Raw genomic sequence first — 26,810 nt, 5'->3', positions numbered from 1 at the left:
CTTGTTACCTCCGCAACCGGCCAACATGCAGAGCAGCGGGAACGCATGGAGCTTGAGCATAAACATCACGAGGATCAGCATGATCTGGCACGAAACGACAGATCAATGCTTTGTTACTGTTTATTTTCCAGAGTAGCTTTTAAAACCTGCCAGCCAAGCTTTGCAATAAGAGCATCATGAAAGTGTATGGTAGCTGACATTTAAAGACAGCATTGAAAGAAAATGAACTGCTTTTGTAAAAGGTTACCTCACACTTGGACATGCTGGACTGGTAAGAGAAGCAGGTTGCAATAAGCTTTAATTTGTTAACATTAATGTGTCAATTCAGGTTTGTCCATAATACATGAACTAATTTTAAACTGTATATAGTACAGTTCAGAGGTCTAATAATAATAATAATAATAATAATAACAATTAGAAATGAATAATTTTATTCAGCAAGGATGCATTTAATTGATTAAAAGCAACATTATATTCTAAATTATTTTTATTTTTATTTTAAAAATGCAGTTTGTTAAAAGCATCCTGAATAGTGACACTGAAGACTGAGGAAATTACAGCTTTGCATCACAGGAATAAATTACATTTAAAAATATTAAAAACATATAGAGTTATTTAAAATTGTAATGATATTTTACAATATTACTGTTTTTTGTTGTTTTGTTTTTTGACTATTTTGATCAAATAAAACGTAGCCCTTGTGATCATGAGACTCTTTTGAACACTAGTGGAACTTAACATGCTAAAACTGCATATGTAGAATTAAAACTATTTTAGACACAAAATAATATTCATCTGACAGCATTTGTAGCGTAATGTTTATTTTTTTTTTACGACAAATAATTGGGACTTTTAATAATAAAATCATAGCACTTACAATGAAGCCAATATTTAGAAAATTTTAAAGAGGAAAAAACACTTAAGCATTATTATATTGAAACCTGTGTATTATTTAAGCTGTATTCAACAACTTTACAGTTTTTTTTTTGTTTGTTTTTAAGGTGTTCGATGTCATGGTAACAAACATATAAAAGGTTAGTGGATTCATTCACTACTTGAAAATAGTGAGGAAGATTTATATGTTTAATACATATATTTATAAAGTTCAGTGTAAGTACATATTACCTAGTGAAAGTTTGACTCAAGTTTTCTCAGATTTACACCTTCAGGTCAGCAGTATTACACACCAGCACACAACACTAGTTTGGGAACATCTTCTGCCTCTAGTGGACGGTCAGCTTCAAGAAAACGAGAAGAAATCTGGGAGATTCATCAGAGATGACATGGAAAGCAACACTGCACACCCATCAAACAAACAAAGATACTTCCTTCAGTGTCTTGATTTAATGCTGTTATTTTCCAAACAGACAGAATGTGGTCAAACCAGATAAAATACTGCTGAAAGATGGTTTATCTACATTACGACAGGATACATTTGTAATGGTTCACAGCGCTCTGAAGCAGGCTGCAGAGGAATGTGGAGGGAAAGTCTTCTGAGTGATGCTGACAGCAGCGTTTATTCTCTTCCACAAAAAATACATCACAGTATCCACTAACGGAGAACCCCAAGGACAGATTCTGCCGGACCACCCAAAGTTGGCCTAAAGCTCGTAGCCGCTTCTCTGGGGTTTTCTCTTTCACTGCCTTTCTTTATTCTTTTCCATAATTTTGTCTCTTGTTTCCAAACTCACAACATCCCTCCGGGTGACTACATGAGCATAACTTGCTGAAATGTGGAAAGGGCTTGATGTTTTCATTAGAGGGTCTTTTTTTTTTCGGATACCTTTCAGTGAGATCAGGCCCAGGGGAGAGGATGCGAGAGTCCCGGTTAGGATCGACGCTAGCCACATCGTTAATCATCAGCATCAGAGCGTACTCATCTTCCCATCTACACATGGAAGTCCCATTTCATTCGCTAATGGCGTAGTGATAGGGAACTATCCGCCGGAGGAACAAACTGTCACCGTGGAAGAGAACGACAAAAATGTTCTGATAACATGTGGGAAATTTCTGCATTCCTGTCCATGGCTAAATATAACACACACACACACTGCATTTATCCCTCTTGAGTTTTATAGTGAAAATGAGAAACTATAAGTAACCAATAACAGAATATAGCCTACTGTTTTCAGAATACACTTTTATAATTTGATAACAGAATGCTTTCAGATTATAACATTGAAACAAGTATTTTCTGTAAAGCTGCTTTGAAACAATATATATAACGCTTCACAATAAGGCTCCATTTGTTAATATTAGTTCGCTGCCAAGAAAACTTCTAGAGCATTTATTAATCTCAAATTCAACGTTTACTAATATATTATTCAAATCAAATATTTAGCTGTAAATATTTCTTGATGGATTTTAGCTCACATAAAAAAATAAAAAAACTTCTACAGCATTTATTAGCATGTTATTTTTTTTACATTTATAATACAAATCAAAACTTGTGTCTGTTAATATTATTTAATGGACCTGAAGCTAACATGACCTAATGATGAATAGTTGCATATTTATTAACTAATCCTAACAAAGATAATAATAATAATAATAAAATAAAAACGACCATTCATGTTCATGGATTAATTCATGTTAAAGAGATGGCTCACAAAAAAATAAAAAATTATAAAAAAAAAATTATACATATATTTTATAAAAATATTTTGTGATATTTTTAAAAGAAGATATTTTGAAGAATATGGGTAACCTAACATAGACCTCACTGATTTCAACAGCATGGAGACAGAAATGTATTTATTTATTTAACTAGGGAAGTTACCAACATGCAATTCATGCAGGATTGGAACAACTTGGGAGTTAGTACATTATGACAGAATTTTCATTTTTGGGTGAACTAACCCTGTGACTAATGGGACATTATTCTAAAGTGTTACCACAATATGTTTTATGCAAAAAACTTTGACTGAATACAATTTCACAACTACACAATGCATGTAGTAAAAAAAAAAGAAAAACCTGGCTGATGCTCAATCTCACAGACTTCAGGTCTCAGAGCAGTCTCGGCTCGAGCCCCCGGAGTCAAGGATCTGAAAAGGAGTATGGGAATCTGACTAGAGATCAGTGGAGAGGGTAACCTCTCCCTCGGGTCCTGTTAAAAGCTCTCTGGCTGTCCCACACTGCCCCCGCAGGTCACACACCAGACTCAGGATCTCAAGTTAATTTTGTCTGGGGTTAAATGTTGGGTCAGTGTTACTGCTTTTCTGACATTCAAATGCAAAACTCATTTAAAATGTCCATAATATATATATATATATATATTTTTTACGCATCCCCATGTGGTAAGAAGTCCTAAAGATGTATAAAAATGCACAGTTTTAGTTTTCTGAATGCTAGATAACAGACTAGCCTGTTTCTAATAGTTTCTAAATGAATCTCAATGTGGTGGGAAGAGCTTAGGAGCTGCATTGGAAGCTTTCTGAAAGCTCTCCAAGTCAAAACAGCGACTCACTGCCCGGCACTGCTTCAGGACACCTTTTATTTTCATTGGACTCATAACTGTCGGTAGCAGATTTTACAGGCACACGATACTAAATCACTTTGCTAGTGTTTTTGTGTCCACACAGTCTGCTGAGAGAATACCAAGACCTCCTCACAACGCTACCATGGGACTGAAAAACATTTCAAATCAGCAGTCAGCATTACCACAGCATGCAACTAAAGTTTACAGAAGCCAGATACTCCCGTTTTCTCTGTGAAGATTTGAGACTTGCTTAAATGCAAAAAAAAACAAAAAACAAAATCAGTAATAGTGTTATTTTAGCATTATATATAGCTTTTATTTTTATATTTTCAGTTTTCATTTGAATTTTAGATTAAGCTTTAGTATTTTTTTATTTTTAATTTTTAATTTTTTTTTAATTTTGGTACTTCACCTGAAACTGAAAAACTTAAATGGTGCCTTAGCAACTAAATGGAATAAACTGCTTCAGCTTTATATTTCAATATTTTAGTTTCTAACAATAATACTGATCTGCACAGATGAACCGCAAACGTTTTCTTAAAATACACTCACTCTATCAAAAGAACTTAATTTGCCCATAAGTGTAGTCTCTGCACGGTGCTCCTATGATCGTGGAAGAGTCAAATTCATGACTGTATCGCACGCCTCCACGGCCCCCATTTTGTTTGTACAAATCCCCAGGCCCTGGGGCCCCTGTGCTCCAGAACTCCTCCTTCCCTTGGGATGAGGGATGACTTTGGGAACTCCCAGACAGTTGTTTATGCAGTGAGGACATAACTCATTTCTCAACTAATCAAGAGCAAGATAACAGTTGAATAATAGCTTGAAAATACTGATGATATCGTCTGAGCTGTTTGCTTTCAAAGCTTGTTCGAAAAAGAAAGAGAAAAAGAAGGGGGAGACAAGGCCTCGTCATCGGTTTGCATTTGCTATGGCTAGGAAACGCAAACACTCGAAAGGCTATCAATGACTGTTCTGCTCGGCAATCAATCCACAACCGATACGGCCAAAACAAGGTTGCTTCAGTTGACTTAAAAAATAAATAAATAAAAATAAATAAAATAAGTTTTAAGTGAAAAATACAGATAAAAGATTTAAAAAAAAGAAGCTTTCCCAAAGGATGGACTTTAATAGCTCTCCATCCATTATCACATTGATTCCCACATTGCTGTCGTTTTGATAAAGGTCAAATACTTTTGCAAACAAGCGTGTAAACGACAGAAGCATACATAAGCGATGGACGGAGTGCAGTTTATCAGGAAGTAGGATTAAATATTGTCAGTAAACAGTTCATTGTGTCAATAGCAGCCAATCAAATTTCACTGCACACCAGTGAGCATGATATTAATCCAGATGTCAACAGAAAGCACATGACAGCTGGAGACGTGTCTCATAAATGCTTCAAATTAAAAAGCTCTGCATGTGTGTATTTTTTCTTGAATAGTAATAATGTACTTTACCTATTATTCTATCTTACAATGTAATAAGAATAATATTAAGCAACTTAACTGTCTGCTCATATATGAATGCATTTTCAGTCATTCATTCCTTGAAAAACTATAAAAGCAGCTTACTTACACTTAAAAAACAAACACATGCACAGTGGTTCTCACCTCTGCCAGGCTGCTGTTAAAGGTATTAGCGGTGGTTACGGCACCATTAGAATTCCGGGTACCTCCCGAGTCCTTCCAGAGATTAAAAGGGATTTAAGCAAGAGGTTGTTATTAAGGGGAACCATTACTTCTGTGTACTTCAAACCACAACCCCTGTCATTAAAAGAAACTCAGAGCCACAGGAAAGTTGTGGTGTGTCTTGAATAGAGAGTTGAACTGATAAACTACTGAATTATTCTGACATCATGCAACTGTATGAGAATTTAAGGTACAAAAATGCACCAACGGTTTCTTTTTTAGATCTGGGTTGAGCAACAAGAGTTCATAATTAATGATCTATCCATAAACTGCTTTACAGTTTTGTTTCCGCATGCTGGAGGAATCTTTACAAGCCCTTTTTAAGATTTGCTTGTTTAAACTCAACTCTTAAGCATGCAATTACAGATATTTTACTGTATGATCCAAACCCAAAGCATTAACAGAGCTAATCGCCAACCCTCCTAATATCTCATCTTCAGGGCAGAAATGTATTCAACTGGATCCCAACAGTGACACGGGTGCACCATCAGTTGTAACTTAAGTGATGTTAAGACGAAGTGAGATTTTATGGTACACACAGCCTGTAATTAGTCTTAGTGGCTTCATGAATTATCAGCAAAATACTAGAGATAAGTCATGCTAACAGTGGGGTATTAAGCCCAAAGACCTGTTTTTTTCTGACCCAGACTCTGTGGTCAAGTGGTGCTCCTATTTGCTAGAATATCTCCAATTTGATATCCTATTTGCTGTCATCCTGTAAGATCCTAATAAGACATGTCAAACAGTCTCAGTGTCTCGTTGATGAGAATTATACAAAGTAAGTGACTTACGTCTGCTTCAGACCTAGCCGGATTATTCACAATCACAGAAAAAAGGAATTTTTTTTCACAATTTACAAAAAAAGGAGGAATTAAAAAGAGATCTAAAAGCCAAAATAATGGAATACTAGAGAATAATACAGATCAAATCAGACCAATAACCTACTTGTATCATGTCATTAAATCCATAATTAAACACTACAAAATCGCTCTTAAAATGCACCTGGGATATGATTTTTAACCATCCAGCACTGAAACAGTTAAAAGTAAAAAAAAAAAAAAAAAAAAAAAAAAAAAAAAAAATAGGCATATCGTGGTCTTGCTTGCTGCAGTGCACCCTACTGGTCACCATGAGGAACTGCACGTGCTTCAAATTGCTTCTGTTTCTATTGCTCATCATGTATGATTGGCTGAATGTTAACAGGAAAGGAGCAACTAACTGGAAAACTTCCATTTGGCGATAGACTGGAGTATTCATTAATGACTACACAGCTAGAAATCATCTGTATTTATTGAAGTGCAAAGAGACCCTTAAACACACATATGTATACAAATAGGAGAGAGATATGTATGAATTACTAATCACATATAAGTCACTTATTTAATAATCCCACATTTATATCATATATTTCTAAGAAATATGCATAATGTATAGTCCGTGTTAAAAATTGCGTTTGTGTGTACTTTATTTATTAAATGTACAATTGCATGTACCTATTCACATACTTATGATTTATATGGGTAAATGATTAACTTTTTTTTACAGATATGAAGCTTTTTCTATATATATATATATATATATATATATATATATATATATATATATATATATATATATACATATATATATATATATATATATATACATATATATATATATATATATATAAACTGTGGTTTCTGCTAGAAAGTATAAAATGTGTGTGTGCTTGTTTAAGGTTTAGCATTTGATGAATCATACCTTGAGAATTGGGCAGAGCCCAAGTCTTCCAAAGATATGATTGGCAGCTGAATCACACCTTTTTTTCTCCTCCTCCCTTTGCTGTGTCACTCCTTTATTTGCTCCTCTGTCACTCCCTGCATCATCTCAAAAGTGCTGTGTTCACTTCAACCAAAGCTAAAGTCGAATATCTCACCAAGGTGTATAAATCTGTACATTAAGAATGATTATTTTAATGTCTCTGCATTTAGGTATCATAAAGTATATAAATGCACTAATATGGCATATGCTATTATAGGCGTCATAAAAAAATATTTAGGATTTTCACATACAGAGATGGCCAAATCTGACAGAGACAAATGTTTTGGGAGAGGTTTAAGATTGAAATGGCTTGTACCTTGACTCCAAGTTGAACTTTATCAAGCAAACATTCAACAATAGACTTAATCCAATGTCAAACTCAGGGACTGAAGAAACATCTTGCAGATTAATATAATATGCACAATCAAGCACAAACTAAAATGCAAATACCTCTGTGTTCTTTTGACTGTAAATATAGTTCTTGAAATGTTAAAATCAAAGTTTTATTTTGAAATCAAAGTCCATCTAGAATAAATACAGAGGTTGTTCTCTGATTTTCAAGTAGTCCATCACTTCTGGCACAACTGGAACAGGAACTGGATCAAACGTGAACCCAAAACTTCCTACAGGGGAAAGTAGTCGCTGTCTTCAGTAGGTTAGTGAGCCATGAAAGGGTTTCACTGTCCTGTCAATCATTTTTATCTAGTAATGGTAGGTTGTCCTTCTACTTTTCCACTTTTTCCATATGTCAGGGTTATAAATGAATAATAACACACACACTTGGAAAAAATCTAAATGATAAAGTTCCTGTAGATAAATTGAAGCATTCATTGAATTCCACAGCTTCTCTCCTCCCTTTTCTCCATCCTCTACTGTACACAGACACATTCATATGCATCAGGCTTATAATTTGGACACAGATATCTTGCACTCCACCAAGTTGGTATTTGCTTCAAAAACATGGTGGTCACTCCCAGTGGATTTCGCTCTGAATGAATTCATTTACAGCTCAACCAATAGGAATGCTTTTACTGGCTTCTGGTGTCTTGATCTGGACCGGAAGCATCCCTGACCCACCGATTTTCGTTTTAATTGCATTGCTAATGCAGTTTATAACTTGGTTGAGTGAGACAAAAAAACCCTTGAGAGGCTACCGAGAGCGCTTATAAGTGCGTGTCAGAACCTCACAGGAATAAATTCTGTGCTAACTCGCTTATGTGTTGGGAAACACTTCTGCAGAAATATTGGTGGGAAAAAGGAGAAGGTAATCTTTTAGAACGATAGGAAAACTCATGAGGCGGCTATACTCACCCCACTAAATTACAAGAAGAAAATTAGAATTAAAATTCTTACAAGTAAGAAAATTGCAATAGAGTCATTTGAATTATTTACATTAGGCCCTTAATTTAACACACACACACACACACACACACACACACACACATATATATATATATATGATTGGTTGTATAAAAGTTTGTTTGTCTTTCAGATATAAAACAACACAATATACTACAATACATTTTCAAAAAACAAAACAAAACAAAGTTTAAGCCAGTGTAATTCAATTTAAATAGATTTATTTGGATTATGGTTAAATTAAAATTAATTAAAATTGAAGGAGTATTACTTTTACAGTCTTTGCAATATTTATTATAGATTCATGTCTACTGGTTGTGAGTACTAAAAATTGTAAAAAAAAACAAACAAAAAAAACAAAAACCTAATAAAGAAAGCTTAAATATACATAACCAATTCATGTTGACTAATAAATATATTATTCATATTTAAATATGAACTAAAATATATTAGATTGCAAATATGCATCATATAAAAGATTATTCATATTTAAATATGAAATAAAATATATTAGATTGCAAATATGCATCATATAAAAGATTATTCATATTTAAACATAATATAAAATATATTAGATGGCAAATATGCATCATATAAAAGTGTGTATTTAATTTTATTTGTAAAATACAAGTGAATTTGGGATCTCAAAATAAAAAGGTACATTATGCAATATGCTTTAAAATGTGTACACGTGTCTAAAACTGAAAATAAATAAATTTATTGCATTATTTCAAACAAATTATTTTTAAATGCATGACAATATTAAAATGTAACTTAAGCACACTTAAAGGCACTTTAGTCAGTATATAAAATATCTAAATCTGAAAATGGCCAGAAATGGTTAAATGTCCAATACTATCTGATACTGATCAGGAGACATCCATGAGTGAATGTGTGGCGCATCTGAATCACATACAGTAAACACACATTTTTGCAGTTTACCAACCTGCAGGCAGATACAACACCACTTTTCCCTTTCACACTCTAAAACAGTCTCTGCTACAATAATCCTGCCATTGTCACATGTCTGGCATTTATACACAAGGCTGGTGTGTTGCACAAACTTGTTTCAAAATGAGCATTTTAGTGTTTCAGCATTTGGTCTTAGGGTGCCTGAGTAATTGCTCTGGCAGTGACGGGAATGAGCCAAGATGGATGGTTAGGGATTAGATCCCCACAGCAGTCGTACTGTGTACCTTTTCATGCATCTCAGCCCGCCATCCATCCTTGTGAACAAATGTTTTTTTATTTCTGTGTTGCCAGACGTGGAGTGTCTCGTGCACAGAGACACCTGGAATGGCCTCGGAGCTGACTAAAACATCAAGTCTTTCAGGTAGCAGACGGAAACACAAAATACTACATTTTCAAACTGGTTTCTTGAAAACTCTGCCTCTCTCCCATTGTTCTTCAAAAACCAATAGACACGTCCCCAAACTAAAACAAAACTTTTGGCCATTCAAACAAACGCATGTTTTCTAAGTGCCAGAGTTTTTTGCACTTTTTGAAGGAAACCAATACAATTATTTTACACATTAAAATGGGATTGAATAGTTCAACAACAAATCACTTTTAATGAAACTCATTCTAAGTGAACTGTACGTTTATATATATATATATATATATATATATATATATATATATATATATATATATATATATATATATATATATATATATATATATATATATATATATATATATATACATACATATATATACACACATTTGTAAATAAATAAATATCCAATTAAATATTTTAATAATTGAATACATTTTTCACCTTTAATGAGCTATCTGCTATCTATCTGTATAACCTAATTATTGATCTGTAATAGAAAGAATGAATAAAGAAATAAATGGTCTCATCCAAATCAATCAATCAATCAAAAAAGGTGCTATCCATTATGTTGGAAAAAAGAAAAGAAATTGAGGATAGTTCACATTTTGTAAATAAATGATACATTAATATAAAAATATGTGAAAGTGAAAAGCATTAAATAAATAAATCTGACACAAGGTTATTATAGTTAACTAAAACCATGAAATATTTTTGTTATTCAGCTTATATATATATTATATACAAATAAATTTGTCAGCCGTTTGCCATGGCAACATCTCTCATTTTCATTTAGTTTAATTGATGTATTTTAATGACTAATACTGCTATACAATTTATTAAAAACTATAGTTATATTTAACTATATGTAACACAAACACACAAAAAAACGAATAAAATTGACCTCCAAAATATATACAAATAAAAAAATAAATAAAAAATAAATAAATAAAATCATTCAAAATATTAACAAAAACTATAGTAGTATCTCAATACTAAAATATCCCTGACAGCAAATGTTTAGTCCAAGGTGTATTTGATATGAGAATATGAGAATACTGGTAAAATGCATGGGAAATCAAGCACAGAATAGAAAGAGCCTGGACTATATCAAGCCAAGGTACAGTGGACTGAACGTGAAAGCTCTTTCTTGGCCAGTGAGTGTTTTTGCTTCCTCAAAGCCGTCTGCATGAGTAGACAGAAGCATTTCAGCCCAGGTATGGATCTCTGCTCACACGCCACAGATATTGAGTTCCCACAAAGCAATCATTACTCCAGCCCCACAGCGATTCCCAGCCCACAATTGAGCTTGATTTTTTTCTAATCCAATAAAGTAGGATGGGACCATCAGGGTTAGCGGTGACACTGCGTGCAGCTGCTCGTGGTTTCGAGGTATGGATTCGAAGGATATTACTTACATCATGAATAAATCAACTGACAGCTGAGCTGATGATTGAGCCACGTCACAGTTGGCACGACACACCGACGACGACAGCTTAAGTTGAGCGGAGAATATTTTATTAGGTCTCTGGGTTGTTTTCTCGCCTTGCATCATTCAAGCTGACAAATCGCACTTGACACGGCATGCCACGATATTGACAAAAAGGATAGTAATCTCATTTATCTGATTCAGGCTTGCATCTGAATTCAGCGGTTCATCTGTTTGAACTTAAATGTCACTTGTTTAGCATATCTAAGACTCTAGCTAAAGTCGTAACCAGTACTGTACGTTTGCATTCAGGATGACTGAGTGCCTTGTTAGCTGTTCTATTAAATGGCTCTCAGTCCATTACCATGCAGGCCTTTTGTTCATTCTCTTAACAAGCCTAAAGTGCTGGAGAGATCTCCATGATCCCTTGAAAATCATTTTAATATCACATTATCACTTTTCTTTATTTGATTTGATAATTTGAGTTCATGCAAACAATTAAAGAAATAAACTGTATATTTTGTAAATGAATCAATGTATACATTTAAATGTTAAAATCTTGACTTGATCTTTTAATTTGTGATTTTCAGTCAAATAAATAAATAACAGTTATCCAAACAAACAAATAAACGGTGACATGTATTGTTTATATATATATATAAATATATATATATACAGTAGAGACCAAAAGTTTGGACACACCTTCTCATTCAAAGACTTTTCTTTATTTTCATTTGTAGATTAATCATTTTAATATCACTCTTCTTGACTTGACCTGATAATTTGGGATTATAAATCAGTCTGAAAAACCATCCACATGGAGGTCACCTGGTTCTCCAGTCACAATACCGCAGCCTAATATAAATGGACAGGTTATAGAAAACCACTTGAAGAGAAGAAAGACAAGATGAGGGTTTGTAAAATCATTTCCTGAGGGATTGTTACAGTGTAATGACCTGAAAGGAGATGAGCTCCCCTGGATATTCATTCTCAGCCTGACAGAGTTATTATTGAACTTTCCTCACAGAATTCATCCAGCTTCTTATGTTCCTGCGCATTATCTTTAGCACCCAGCAAGAAAGCAAACACTATGTGGTCCATTCATGCTACTGTAATTATACCTGCATCATATTACAAACCAAATATCTACTCTATACCCAACACAATGAGAATCATTCCAGCCCTAAACAAGAATAATCCCAATAAACCACTCAAATGCAGCTAAATGATCTCTAAAAACAGTGACTGATTGAGCCGGGGTACGTGTTTGTCCTGCCAGCTTTGCATCTCCCTGCTGTCGATGGCTCGCTCACGCTCTCTCTCGTGGAAGATGGCTGCCGTCCTTGCCATGTGCACCATGGCTCATCCATCAGTGATGAACAGAGTAGAATCAATGTCTCACACCTGAGTACCTGTGATTTGGAAGCAGGTGTTACCCCTCCTGTCTTCCCCCTGTCTCTCCCAGAGTCCCCGGGGCCTCGGGTGTCACGGCCAGGACACATGCACCCCACTGACAAACTGATGGATGGGTGGATGTATGTGCATTTGTGTTTACGTCCTTCTGTGTGAGAGCAGTTCCAGAACAGAGGCAATTATTTCTTTCAGACTGACACTTCACACAGATCGGATTTGATGGAAAAGAAAAACAATCAAAGGTAAATGTGATTTATAGATGAAAAATGATCAAACAAAGATCTACATTCAGATAAATGCTAACAGACTGCCTTTAGTTTATAGATAAACTTGAGAACAAAAAGACAGACTCTGTACAGAATGGAATACTAGCAACAATGTTTATACTGCATACTGTGTAGTATATGGAAGCTTGTTTCCACCATGGGTTAAAAGAAAAGGTCATTTCAACTTTTTTCTTGCACTTATAGTTTATATCTCACAAGTCAGATTTTCTTTCTCGAGATTTGAGCAATAAGCTAAACACTGTGAAAAAAAAGTTTACATCTCGCAATTCTGAATTTTTTTCAAAAATCAAAATGGCAAAATTCTCTGAATTCTGAGTAAACTGTTTTTTTTTCTTTCTCTTTCTCTCTCTCTCTCTCTCACTCTCTTTTCTTCACCACAGAATAAATATAAAAAAGGTAATTTTGACTTTTAATCAAGAAATTCTGACTTTTTCTTTAAGCGTCTATTCCCCCCCCTCAAACCTCGAAATTCCCAGATACAAACATGCAATGCAGAAAATATTCATAATTCAGAATTGCGTGATGGTAACATTCTAAACAAGCTTCTATAGAAGTACGTACTCAGCTATGCCAACCAATTTTTAAATATGTAAAACAGAATTCATATATAAAATTAATTAATACAGCAAGATGTAACAGGTATTCCATGCATTCAGAAAATTTGCATACTATACACAGTATATATACACTATATACTGTAAAACAGAATAATAGTATGCTATTGTGGATATAGCCAGACAGTGTGAAAAACAAGAAATTCTTCATAATTTGGAGTCCATAGATATTGAATATTGGATCTGGTGCAGAGGGCTGTGCTTTCACAGAAATTGGGAAAAATTAAACATTCACAAAGTGTGCCCAAAAGAGAAAAATACAAAATTATGGAAAGAGAGAAAGGAAGGGTCCAGTCAGTCATCTGTCAGCCTGTGCTCCACAGAGCCCATTAAAAGCATCACTGGCACCGGCGGGTCTCTGGGGCGCACGCTATCTCGCTCGCACCCGGTGCAGGGAGCGGGCTTCTCTAAAACCAGAGGTGGTTTATGGAAAGTGATTTGCTGAAAGAGCTATCAAACGTAATTTACCTGTGCACCTTGCATTGTATATAATGCCAAAAGCAAAACACACACATGCAAATGAAGCGAGGATTACTCAAATGCGTCCGGCTCATCATGTTCAATAAACCATTTAATAAATCAGCTTTACAATGCGATGCAGGTTCAGGCTGCTTTTTAAGGCTGATCTAAAATCAGTTTCAAAGCCGTTTGTGTGATAGGGAGCAGGTTTAAGATAAACCATGCAAAACACAGACTAAAGCACTATTTGCGAGGGATTGACCTTCTGAATGACGTTTAAGTTACAGTTATTAGCAGAGGACATCGCCATTTCATGTACCGATTATATACGTGATTAATTATAACATCATGTACTGCTACTACAGAGAACATTCCCTTATTGATTTAATTAACTTTAAATCTGATGCAGTACTTTATCTGCCAACTGTTATTGTAAAATGTTGGCAGAATGGTCTAAACCCTCAATGAAAGTACACCATACAGTGTCAAGAGAAACGACTCTGCACAGACACTGAAACATGCATCATTTGCATACTGACAGCATCTAAAACAAACTTTTTACATACAAGCCGCTTTAGAAAAACAAATGTTTAAAAAAAAGAAATCATTTAGGTCCGAATATTGAAATCATAGAAGTCATAGGTTGATTTCATTGTATGACATTAATTAAATGGGTTCAATGCCACCTCTTTTAATATTTTTAACTCATTTCAAAGGATTCTGTTACTTTAGCCAAGTCCACATTTTAAAATGATAACATAAATAAAAATTGATTTAAACATTAGGCATGTTAAATTCATTTATATTTTGTTTGTAATGAGAAGTTAAAATATGTATAATACAGTATTTTATGACTAAAATTATCAACATCATACATTTATGCCTATTGTTTTTAATATAATCCATGTTTTCTAAAGCTGTGCATATGTACGTATGTTGTTGATGTTGTTAATACATCTATATTCAGTGCATATTGTTTTCTAAAAACAATATGCAATAAAGAAACAATAAAACAATAACGAAATAAATGAACTGAAATGAACTGATATTCAAACTAATATATTAGTTTAAAATATTAGGATAAAAATTCTTGTGAGACCAGGCAGAAATCACAGTCAATGCTGAAATCAGTGGGTAAAAATACAGTTGTGTGAGAAAAAACACATACGTTTGATAAAATGATCAACATTATTTGCATTTAACATTTGTAAAACGTACTATACAAACACACCTGTAATGCAAAAAATAAAAAATATATATATATATATTCTAAAGCTTTGAATTTGTTTTAATTTCATAAATATATATACAGGTAGACTGAAATGTTCAGTGCACATTCAAACATTAAAAACATATGAATAGTTACAAATTGTTGTAGCATCAGGCTGAAACAACAATGCTGAAAACAGTAGGTTAAACAGAAAAACCTACATTAAAGGTGAGGAAAAACAGAGCTTGATTCAGCCTAATTTGTCCTGAAGACAAATGTGATTTTGGTATTTTTGATTGCACCTTTCCTCTCTGATATGGTGTACTAGCAGACAGCAGGCCCTTGTGTCACAGTGATACCATGGGAACTGCTTATTCAGTTTTCCAAGGATTGACCTGGTAACCTCTGCCTCCTGGGCACAAGATACTGGAGCTCTTTGAATCTAAGATCTCAGGGGTCAAAAGCAGGTGCTCTACTGTCCAGGTGCCCAATCAAAAGCCTTAGGCTTTGTACTGGTGTGTGCATGTATTTGTGGTCTGTATGGGTGTGTGCAGGCATATGTGTTAGTCCAGTTATCATTCATCATGCTGGAATACACCTGAAAGCTTTTGTTTCTCTGGTCAAAGTTCACTTTGTTTTTTAGATCCCAACCCACAGTGCCCCCTCATGGAGAGAACCTTGACACTACACGTACATGGCTTCCAGTGGCTTTCCTTACAGACCAGTTGGGAAGTGGTCTACTAAATCAGTAGAATGAAAAATATTAACATCCCAAGCAGCAAAGACAACACCAATCCCTGATTTATCCCTTGTTAAAATATTTAACAAAATTCCTTAATATATAACAATTTTAGAGCAGACATAATAGTATGGTAGATTTGTTTTTATATACTTATATTTGATGTTATAAACACCAACAGGTTACAGAATGATGGCTTACTATGGTTTTTCCTTACAGACCAGTAAGGAAGTGGTCTACTAAACATCCCAAACAGCTGTCCAGCATAAAAACTCCTTGCTAACCTTTTAAAATCTTTTGAATAAACTTCTTCATATATTTTCAGAGCACAAATAAGAGTACTGTAGATGTGGTTTTTTTTTTATGTTATAAATATATAATCGGTTACATAATGATGGCTTACTATGGGTTTTCCTTACAGACCAGTAAGGAAATGGTCTACTAAACTGGTGGTCTACTGAAAAACCTGTGGTACTGCACCTCAAAGTTAAGTTTGAGCAGAACCGGCCCAGTGAGTGGTTTATGTGGCCTGTTTGAAAGCGTTCGTTGTGTGTGTCAAAGAAAGGTGCGTTAAAGGAGGATTGTTTGTATGTGTGCCGACACTGAGGGCAGGTACACAAAGAGTGAGCAGGCATTGCTCCACCTACCATGTGGCCGCGTGAGACGCCACACGGACCAATCAAATCTGAATGTGATGGTGACGTCTGTTGCGAAGGTCTGTTACGAAGCACACGTACTGTACAAGCACACGTGCACACACGCCGATTTTTCTGCAGAAACACCCAAATCCCAAACTATCCAAACATTGCCACCTAACGGATGAGCCGTGCAGTGTTTCGGAGTCCCTCCCCTGCTCTTTCCTTCATCCGCTCTCTCATTTCCCCCCTCCAAGCAAATTCAATCTGACTCATGAAAAAGATGCAGGAAAGATGGCATCATTAGGACGCCCACTAGCCTTCAGAAGACGCACACACCCTTTCACAAAGGGCAAACAGAGTTCAGAGTTCATCCGTTGTTCACCACCCTCACCAAATGACTGATCTGTGTTTGAAGCCCAACCCTAGGTATCTCATTACAGACGCTACATGGCACAGCAGAAGCTGGGATGGAGATGCCGTCAAATTGCGAGATATTTGCAAAACCACATGAATATGAATCCTTAAATCACAGCTTTCCATCTCGTATCAATCCCGCTGCAGATAGAAACCCACAGAATCCGTTATACTATGCTCAACATAACAGAAATGTTGCAGACAGGTTGCGGGGTTAACGATTTCTCATTTATTCTTTTGCAACAAAAACATTCAAACTGAAAAAGCTCAATCGAGGGTGATTGCAAACTGCACGTGTGACCCGCTGACCTGCCGATGGTGGCCCAACGGTGACCGGGTCAGTTCAAGTTCAGTTCATACGTTCACAATGGCTACGTGCAACACGGGAAGGTCTTTCTTCCTTAAAATGCTGCATAATAGCTTCAACACTGCTGCGATAAGCATAAAAAAAAGTGCAAAAGTCACAATAATTCTGCCGTAGTCGACATTTTACTTCACGGCCAGCAAAACAAACCGCATGCAAGAAATACAAACAAAATGACACCGCTTCATCTTGATCCTTTAGAAAGCCGGGGGTGAGAAATGCCACATTTTTCTAATTGAGCTACAAGGTCAAAACTAGCCGAAAGGTCGCTACTTAAACACTAAGCACCTGCGATCTATTCGGCCTGATGGAGTAATGCAAGAAGAAGGGAAGAAAGACAGAGAACCAATCATCCAAATAAAGGAAATTACTGATCAGGCTTTGTTTGGGAAAGAGAGCGGAACAGTTGACATGCTTTGAAGAGAGGGCAAAAACGATGTATAAATCGAGGGTAAACGCAGTTCATGGGTTCAACGGCTGTTCACCGATCCCCTCTCTCTCTCTCTCCTTGCTAATCAGGTATTTATCACACATATCGATGCGTGTGTGTGTATGTGTTTATTTCAGTATTCGTCACAGCTGGAGGTGTGTGTGCCGTACGAGCGATGTATATTGGGATGTCTTTGAGTGACTGCGGCTGTTTGTGTGTGTCCGTCCCCGTTCCTGTACCATGAGGAAGAATGGCGGGCGTCTTTATCAGGCGTGCTTTATCCTGCTAATGGCGAGGCCCTGTCGGCTCCAGCCAGCCGGGTGACAGCAGATTTGTAACGGGCGACAGGAACAGATGGAGACGCCATTGTGGTTCTGAAGCCAGGCCTGGAGCTGGGAGCAGCCCCGCCTGCGCGTATGCTAATGTGAACTCCGTTTCACCCGCTTCCCGGCATCACTGACCTGCCCGTGGCCCTCTCTCTGGGCTTTACACAACACGGAGGCGTATGCAGGAGGATACGCAACAATCAACACGCCGCGAGCGCAAGCATCCTCATCTCGCATGCCATACCAGAGGCCATTCGAAGAGGTGTGCATGTAATCAGCAAGCGCTAACGAAGCTCTAACAAATGGACGCGCACATCATAATTGCAATCAAAGCTGGTGGATACTGAGTTTTGGAGTTAATGGAAGAGGTCATGAGAGGACCGGGCTCCAGCCGACAGACGTGAAGACATGTCAAGTGTAGGAAGAGATTTAAAAGAGGAAGGACTTTGTTTGCTTTGCCAGTGGAAGAGAGCGAAAGATGCCAGAGGAGGACGGCAGGGTGTGTCATAGATGTGTGTTTGTAAAAGAAAGAAAGAATTTGTAATAGACTAAAATGTAAAACAATATTTTTAGTAAAACATCTCCACTAACTTTTTACATATTTAATCAGGCCCCTTTTTATGACACAGATCATTTTAATCCAAACAGATTAAAAGAAAAGCAAAGACGAGCGAGCAGACGACAGCAGAGGAATACCTGACACCTGATTTATGAGCACTTCCTGAAAGCGAGGCTCTATAACCCGCCACGTGGGGGAAACTTGCACAACCCAATTGAGTATCATCATGTGCTTTAGATTCATCTTTATTCTTGCTTTGATCTGGATGTCATTTTAAATTAAAATTACAATTAGCCTTTTCCGGCTATAATGGGGCAAGTTTTACTGCGACTTCCCAAACTGACATGACACAGCATTCGTCAAAAGAGGAGCGGAATTGCTCCTAACGTCGTTTTCAAAATAAATGGATAGTAAAAATGTTCATTTAACTGATGTTTCCTACATATGGCTGACCTTACTAATATCTGTAATAGCAACATTATTTTCAGCACAGTAATATTAAGAAAAAAAATAAAAATGAACATTTAGCTGGGTTCTCCATTAATCAGTATGCAAACTAGCCTGATATAATAATAATAATAATAATAATAATAATAAAATCACTTAAGCTTAAACCCTTCCAACCGAAAAAACGAAACACTATTCCTAGACAGTTTTAATAAAAGTCTAACCCCTCTTTCCTCAAGCATCTTTGATGAATTATTCTGAGTGCTCTAGGATCTCAGTAAACTGCTGTGCAATAAGTGTGTTTTAAATTTGTGTCTCTCGGAGAATTAAATACATGTTTGGGATTCTTGTCATTTATTTGTTTAGTTACAATAATGTATTTGGGAATCCTCTTTACATGGAATTTAAATGGTAAATAATTTAATTCTCTCATAATCTAAACTGATATGCCATTTAATACCTGGAAAACACGGAGCACAACATATAACAAACATGATTTTGTAAAGATCAAACAACACAAACAAATAAACATCAAGCACAAAAGGAAAGTCTTCAAGCTCTGTCTAAACAGACTAGGATAAATTAAGCTATATAATGTCATGGTTATTTCTAAAAAACTAAATAGTTGGCATGTGTGTTTGGAGGCAGATTTGTGCGAGCGTCAACCATGTACGGTACGGCTCAACAAAACAGACAGAAATGTGCCAATAAAAAAATGATATTATACTCATTGTAAAAATGGCAGAGAAAATTGCTGTAATCGCTCTTTTAAAAAAATGTAATAGTAATTATCTGACATACAATTGAATTTGCAGTTAATAAATTGGCCCCAAAACATTTTTTTTCTGCCACTTAATGAAAGGTAAACATTTAACAGCTCACATAAATATTCTATAATACTATACATTACTAAGATTGTATAATTTTTTTTCATGTCATTGTTGACATTGGATCCTTCTTTAATATATACATAAGATATTTAATAAACAATGTCTGATTTATTTATTAAAATATCAGATTTATTTGTTTATTTAAAAAAGTGTATTAAATATTAAATCCTTTTACTGTAAATTATATTCCTTTGAATCATTAATAATCTAATTTTGTTTGTTTGTTTTTATGTCTGTACACGTAACAGTAGGGAGTTTAAACAGGAACAACCTGATGGAGGTGAACTCTTGACCGGGGTCACGGCCTGACCTGTCTGACCCCTGACTGGTGTGACGATGACGGAGATCAGCCGGTGTGGAAAAGCAGCCAGCAGACCTCTTTCAGGCCTCCATTCGTACTCTTTCTTCTGTCTGCACTCTCAATCTACACGTTCTCTCGCTGCTGCTCCTATGAGAGCGAACTTAATGCAGTAATGTCAGCCCAGCTCCGATGATGTCATTGTGTTCCTGTGATTTCCCTGATTAAACTAAATAAACCTTTTCGCAGCTGCTTGCAGTGTAACCGTAAAAATAAGCCCTCGGACGGAAAGCGAGGTTAGCCATCGGCGAGCACCTGGGTTTCTTAAATTCAATGAAAGATAGTTTTGAAAAATTATGGTTTTTGAAAAAGTTCTTTTTTCTTTGCTTACTGTGCCTGACCCAAACATGACTATCCTTAAATTTCTCTTATATACATCTTATAAAATCTCTACAAAAATAAAATATATAAATACAATGAAATTAAATAATAAAGATTGCAGCTAACTATAAGGTCAAAAGTTCAATATTGACTCGACGTTTTCTCTCTAGCAATGGTTTTGTTTCAAACATCTAATTTAAAACCCTCTTAGAACATTTGTTTTGATTTCCAAACTTAAATTGATGTATAGATGTTGGGCAATTAAATGAACACAATAAAACCTTGTACATTCAGAAAAGAGCCATCTATGAAAGGACGTTAGAGTTTTCCATAAAGTCAGGGCAAGTTGTCACATGAATTTAAAATGCTTAAAAAAATGCATACAATTTATTAATTACAATACTTAATATATTTATCAAGCTTTGACTTTTTTGTTAAATAAATACTAAGTCCTACAAAAAAAAAAAAAAAAAAATATATATATATATATATATATATATATACACGTTTGTTTCATAATAATTAAATTAAATGTTTATTTAATGGCAGGTTGTTTTGTGACAACATGCCCCGCTTTCTGTCAACGTCTGTTAAGCGCGCCAACTCTTTTGTTCTGAACAATAACTGTGGAAATGTCCAATAGCATTTTTTGCAGTCAAGTGCCTATGCAAAAATTGACTTTGATAAATAAATCAACCCTGAGAAATTTACTGGAGTGTGACAACTAGCCCCGGTCACCCATATATAAAGTTAAGCAAATCCTGTCAGTTGAGTAAATATTATTACCGGTGTTCGTTAGAGCCTCTTTGCGTTGTGTATAACATTTAACATTCAAACTGGAAGGTACATTTGAGTAAGACGTTAAGATACTGAGACAGTGTTTACATTTTGCACTTTTACACTGGGTATCCAAACAGGGCTCGGTTACACCTGTTATCAGATTGCTTGTCCCCAAATCTAGGGTGGCCTAAGGTTACATATAGAAAGCGACACACTCAGAGACTCTCTCACACACACACACTAAACGAAAGCAGAGCAGCAGTGAGATTTATCAGTGTATATCAAGTGTGCTTCTTTAGTTAAGTATAGCCAACAGAGGATGGAAAGTGAGCAAATGTTGTGTCTCTGTCACTGAATGGGACTTACGTTTAAGTACATTAGTATTCTGCTATTAAGGCGATGAAAGAATATGAAACCAAAACAGTCTGAGGATTAGACCACCCTTACTGTGAGTGAGTTTGTGTGTGTGTGTGTGTGTGTGTGTGTGTAATACAAGACTATAATATACACACCATTTGTGTGCAATTTGTGTGCATCTGTGTAAGGTACCAGTGTCACATGACAGAAAATGGCAAAAAAGCAAGTACAAGCGATGTGTTGGTCTCTCACACCCTGGATGCTTTCATTAGATGTGAGGAAATGGTCGTCTGACCGGCTATGGCTGTTATGACTGGAAATTTGACATGAAAGAGATCCGTCCACACCCTCTCAGCAAATCCCTGCGAGACGCGAGGAGAATAAAAGAGACTGATATCTCCCCAGACCTGCAGTTCAGACCGGCGCTATTTCTTTTCCTGTTTGTATATAATGAAATCAAATGGTTTTGGTGTATGACACTAAAACAACAAGGCTACTACATTAAAAATCGTTACTCCAGTTATTGCTATTATTAGCACATGCTGTAATAAAAAAAAGAAACCCCACAGAAAAAAAAAGAAAAAAAAAGTAAATTTCATGCACACGTTTCAGCTTTGTCATCACAGGAATAAATAAAACTTTAAAATATATGTTAAAATAGAAAACAGTCATTTTAATTTGTAATGGTAATTGCAACAATATTACAGTTTTTACTGTATTTTGATCAAATAAATACAGCAGTGGTGAGATTCACAGACTTCTTTTAAAAGATGAACAGAAGTGTGAATTTATCCTGATTTTATAAAAGAAACTGCAGCAGCTGCTGTATTGTATTATTGATGGCGTTTTCTGTAATTGTAATATGAATATTCATTAGTTTGCATTTCCAGATTTGCCCTGATAATGCCGGTCTTCTGTTCTTGGGAGTCCTGTACCATATTTTGCTTTAATGCAATAGTTTTGTATGTGCTACAACTTCAAGTTCAAATTATTTATTCAAGTGATGTGGAATTATTATTATTATTATAAAGTGCTCAAAACAATAAAGGGAACACTTAACAACACAATGTAACCAACAAGTGTTCCCTTTATTTTTTTGAGCAGTATATATTAAAAATGCTAAACATACAAGAAACATTTTAGTTCAAAACAGCAAATAAAGTACACATAGATTCATTAAACAGACTAAAGCTAAACAATTATAGACTGTAAGCTTCTAAGCTCTTCCACACACACACACACACACACCATCTCATTTTGTGCAATCTTTAGGTCCAGCAGAACTAAAAAGTCAAATAATGCTCCGTCCTTCCTCTGGTATTCAATATGCAACCCGTCTGCATGTTATATCAAATTAAACAAGAGAACCTGCAGATTCAGATGATCCCAGTTCTGTCATTCAACCTCCATTAACATGGTCACAAATCACATTATGAACCAGACGTGAAATTACCTTAACTCTACTGAAAATCCTTTATATTTTCTTGTACCTTCACCACAGGATGATGATGATGATGCTCACGTCTGATTTAGAATCAATTTAGAATTGGTTCAGCACTTTATTAAAGCCCATTTTTCTTTACCACCCTTAGCCACTCACTTCGTTCTCGGGCATATTAATAAAGCTAATTGTAATTATATCACTCTTTTCCGGATGCTAGCCGATGGGCAGTAAGCCTCTTGATTATTTTTAATGAGTTCAGCTGTTTTCCCCTTACGACATATAGATGGATGTCCAGTCTACTCTGAATGCGAGTCGAGTGTAAATACTGGCAGCCGTTGGTGCAGTTATCATGCTCAAGGGGTGCATTCAATCTGGCCTCCGTCAACAGCGAATGGACGGTTGCAGGTTGGTACAACAGGGGGTGTGAGCCCAGTCAATGAGACCATTACCACATATGTGGCTCAGACTTAGCCGAAGCAGCAGGCGAATGCTAAATGGATAAAATTATCACCTGGTCCAGCCTACGGTCCAAATGGAGCGTGAGGAGCACGGTCGCCCGTCGCTTGTATTCCCGTTTTATTTATTGCACATGAACTGGACTCTTTCCAACACGCACATTTGTAATTGGACTCATTGGCTCTCACCTGAAGGCCATTAGCTGAGAGCATAGAAAGTCTAGGGCGGGAAAAAAAGATGTTAAGGCTGCTAAAATATGTTGCACTACGACACTTATGGGCTCCCGTGTCACTGAGGTGCTGTTTTTTACTGTCAGATCTATTAATCAGTAAATCTAGCCGCAGAAAGTCGTATTTGTACTCGTCCGCTGATGAATGCTCGCTTCGGTCATTTCTCAGACACTAAACACTAGCGCTGGAAAGAAATGCAAGACAGCGTGGTGAGGAGCAAACAGCATGGCTCATTAGCAAAGTATGAAAATCACTCATTTTAATATTTACTGTGAACTCTTGATTAGTTAGATCATGCATTTCTGATTGGCATAAAATGAGATTTTCCTCTGAGCCCATGGGCTCTCTGATTTATTATTAAACTGCGCCATTCAAAAATGAAATACGGCGTATATATTTTAGGTCTCATTTTCGGTTATGTAACTTTTTTTGTTGTTTGTTTCATCCAAGGCCATTTTTCATTAGGAGCTTTTCACCTCACAGAGCAATTATTACACAAATACTACATGCTTTTTAGTACTGTATATACATGAGAGACTGAATCTGTATGACAGCATTTGTAGTAGGCTATACTATTATTTAAGGAGTTAACAGTTCATAGAAATTGTTAAATTCAACTTTAAAGGCTGTAAAAGTGATTTTGCCTTCAGAAAACTGTCAAGACATTTTTCATCTTAGAAATATTGCCAGATTACATCCTATTGCTGTCATTCCCGGTGGCTGAAAAGTTACTTAATATCTTTGTATTTTCTTGCATTGATAACTGCAATGCTTTGCTGGCTGGGGTTACAAAAACTACCCTAAATAAATTACAGCTGGTTCAAAATTCAGCCGTTCGAATCCTGTCTGGAAACAGGACAAAGGATCACATCACTCCTATCTTGGAGCCTGTACATTGGCTTCCTGTCAGATTATGTGTCACGTTTGAAATGATCATGCTTACTAAAAAAGCTTTGCACTGTTTAGATCCCTCTTATCTCTCTGAGCTTTTAACTCCCTACACACCAGAGCGTGCTCTCCAGAGACATTGGTCGTCATTTCATGTTGGTCAATAATGGATACAATAATTGTTTCACAACACAGTTCAATTATAATATATAAAATGCAATATAAATAAAAAAAAATTAAACTTAAAAAAAGTCACTGCTAAATGTAAATACATTTAAATAAACTATTAAATATAGAAAGTACCACTGTTAAATGTAATTAAATAAATATATTTTAGTACTGTGTTAAATTGTTTATCACTTAATTCACTTTTAGCATTTAAAAAGATTGATTCTAATGTTTAGTGTATTTTAAAAAAAAACATAATAGTATAGAATTTTTATATCAGCAATATCCAAAAACGATCATCAGTTCATTTTGGTGCATGTTATTCATAACATTCATGATGCATTTTTGTTAATACTATTCATACTGTAAGCCTGCAAAACATTGCACAGGCCAGTATGTGGCTATTGTGATTAATAGCAGCTCTATGTATGTAAAGAACTGTGTTAAAATAATATCTTAAAGGGTTACACCCATACACAGAAGGCAAGAAGCAGATTTCATTAACAGAATGGCAAAGGTTGAAATAAAAAAGTTGATCTTATGCATCCATGCAAAGAAGCCTGTCAGAGGAAATAAAAAGCATTAAAGATAAATTGCAAAAAAAAAAAAATGGTTTTAATGAAGCAGCTGTGAGCTTCATTAGGTCATTTTAGAAGAGACAGCTGTTTGGCTATACTGGAAAGAGAGAGAGAGAGCGAGAGAGCGAGAGAAAAGAAGGCAAAACAGCTAGCAAATAACTGTTCACTTTGAACATAGAAACTACTTTAAAGAGGAAATTCACCAAAAATGAAAGTTTTGTCACGTTCACGTTGTTTCAGTCCAGTGTGACTTCTGTGAAACACAAAATATATTCTGAATAATGTATCAAGGTTCATTTGCCCAAATAATGAAAAAAGAAGAACATTTGATAGAATATTTTAACTGTTTTTGAGAAAACAACTTGGACCCCACTGATCTTTACTGTATGAAAGAAAAAAAAAACGTTAAAACATTCTTTAAAATAACTTCTGTACTTTCCAGTGAAAAAGAAGTGTATTTTACTTGGAATGACATGATGGTGAGTAAATGACAACCATTTTCCTTTTGGTATGAACTATTCGGTTAAATGGGCTGAGATTGGGATTTTAAAAAACCCAAGGCCAATAAAGCAACTGTATCTGACCTTCAATATCTGATTTGTGAAATGATTTAAAGCCCTCTTCATTTCTTAAACCAAAATCATTTTAAAACGCGATTAAACACACATTAAAAGCACACTAGGAGTGAGTGGGCACAGATTAACTTCAGGAAAGTGTGTTTCTCGCACTGTATCATCCAGCGACCGATCACATTATCCCCATGAATTCTGTACACTCAACTTTTAATCAGTTTAAGCGAGCCAGAAAAAGTGTCTGCACTCTCTGATAGGTAGATTAAAGATAGATCCAAGATTTTCTGCCAGGGTATAGTAAACAGAAGCTAGAGAGATTATGAGTGTTTATGCATGTGTGTGTTTGCAAGCCGAAAGAGATGGAGAGAAATAAGGAGCAAAGAAAGGACAACCTCAAATCACATTCACAGCCAGGATACAGTAATCAGAAGGAGAGAGAGATTTGTGTGTGTAGAAGAGAGAGACTGAATAGATATTAATATTCAAGTGGGCGCATTCGTGCATGCATCCAATAAGATTCAGAAGGTAGCATCCATTTGCCAGAGCGTGCTAAATGACCTGTGCTTTTTTCAGAAGCCCCTCCTTTCCCCGACCTCCCTCCCTCCTTCCGCTCCCTCGTTCCCTGGCGCTAATGAATTGAAAGAGGAGGTCTGAAATGGGAGTGTCCTTAAGTGCCGCCCACTCCTCTTAAAATGACCTGGGTTTAAAAGTTCACACAGCACTCTGCAGGCATCGATAGCCACACGGACTCTTTCTATCCTTCGTTTTCTCA

At 35.8% G+C, this 26,810-nt stretch overlaps 1 long non-coding RNA gene across 1 annotated transcript in view; it reads right to left on the bottom strand.

Moving 5' to 3' along the window:
- Window positions 1-26,810, bottom strand: part of LOC132148933 (uncharacterized) — a 104,069-nt gene that overhangs the window by 524 nt on the left and 76,735 nt on the right. Inside the window, exon 3 of the long non-coding RNA XR_009434985.1 lies at window positions 9-84. This is a non-coding gene — a long non-coding RNA (uncharacterized LOC132148933). The remainder of the gene's footprint in view (window positions 1-8; window positions 85-26,810) is intronic.

Source organism: Carassius carassius, chromosome 9, assembly GCF_963082965.1.
Source record: "Carassius carassius chromosome 9, fCarCar2.1, whole genome shotgun sequence".
Classification (NCBI taxonomy): domain Eukaryota; kingdom Metazoa; phylum Chordata; class Actinopteri; order Cypriniformes; family Cyprinidae; genus Carassius; species Carassius carassius.
This window is presented reverse-complemented; position numbering and strand designations above follow the sequence as displayed.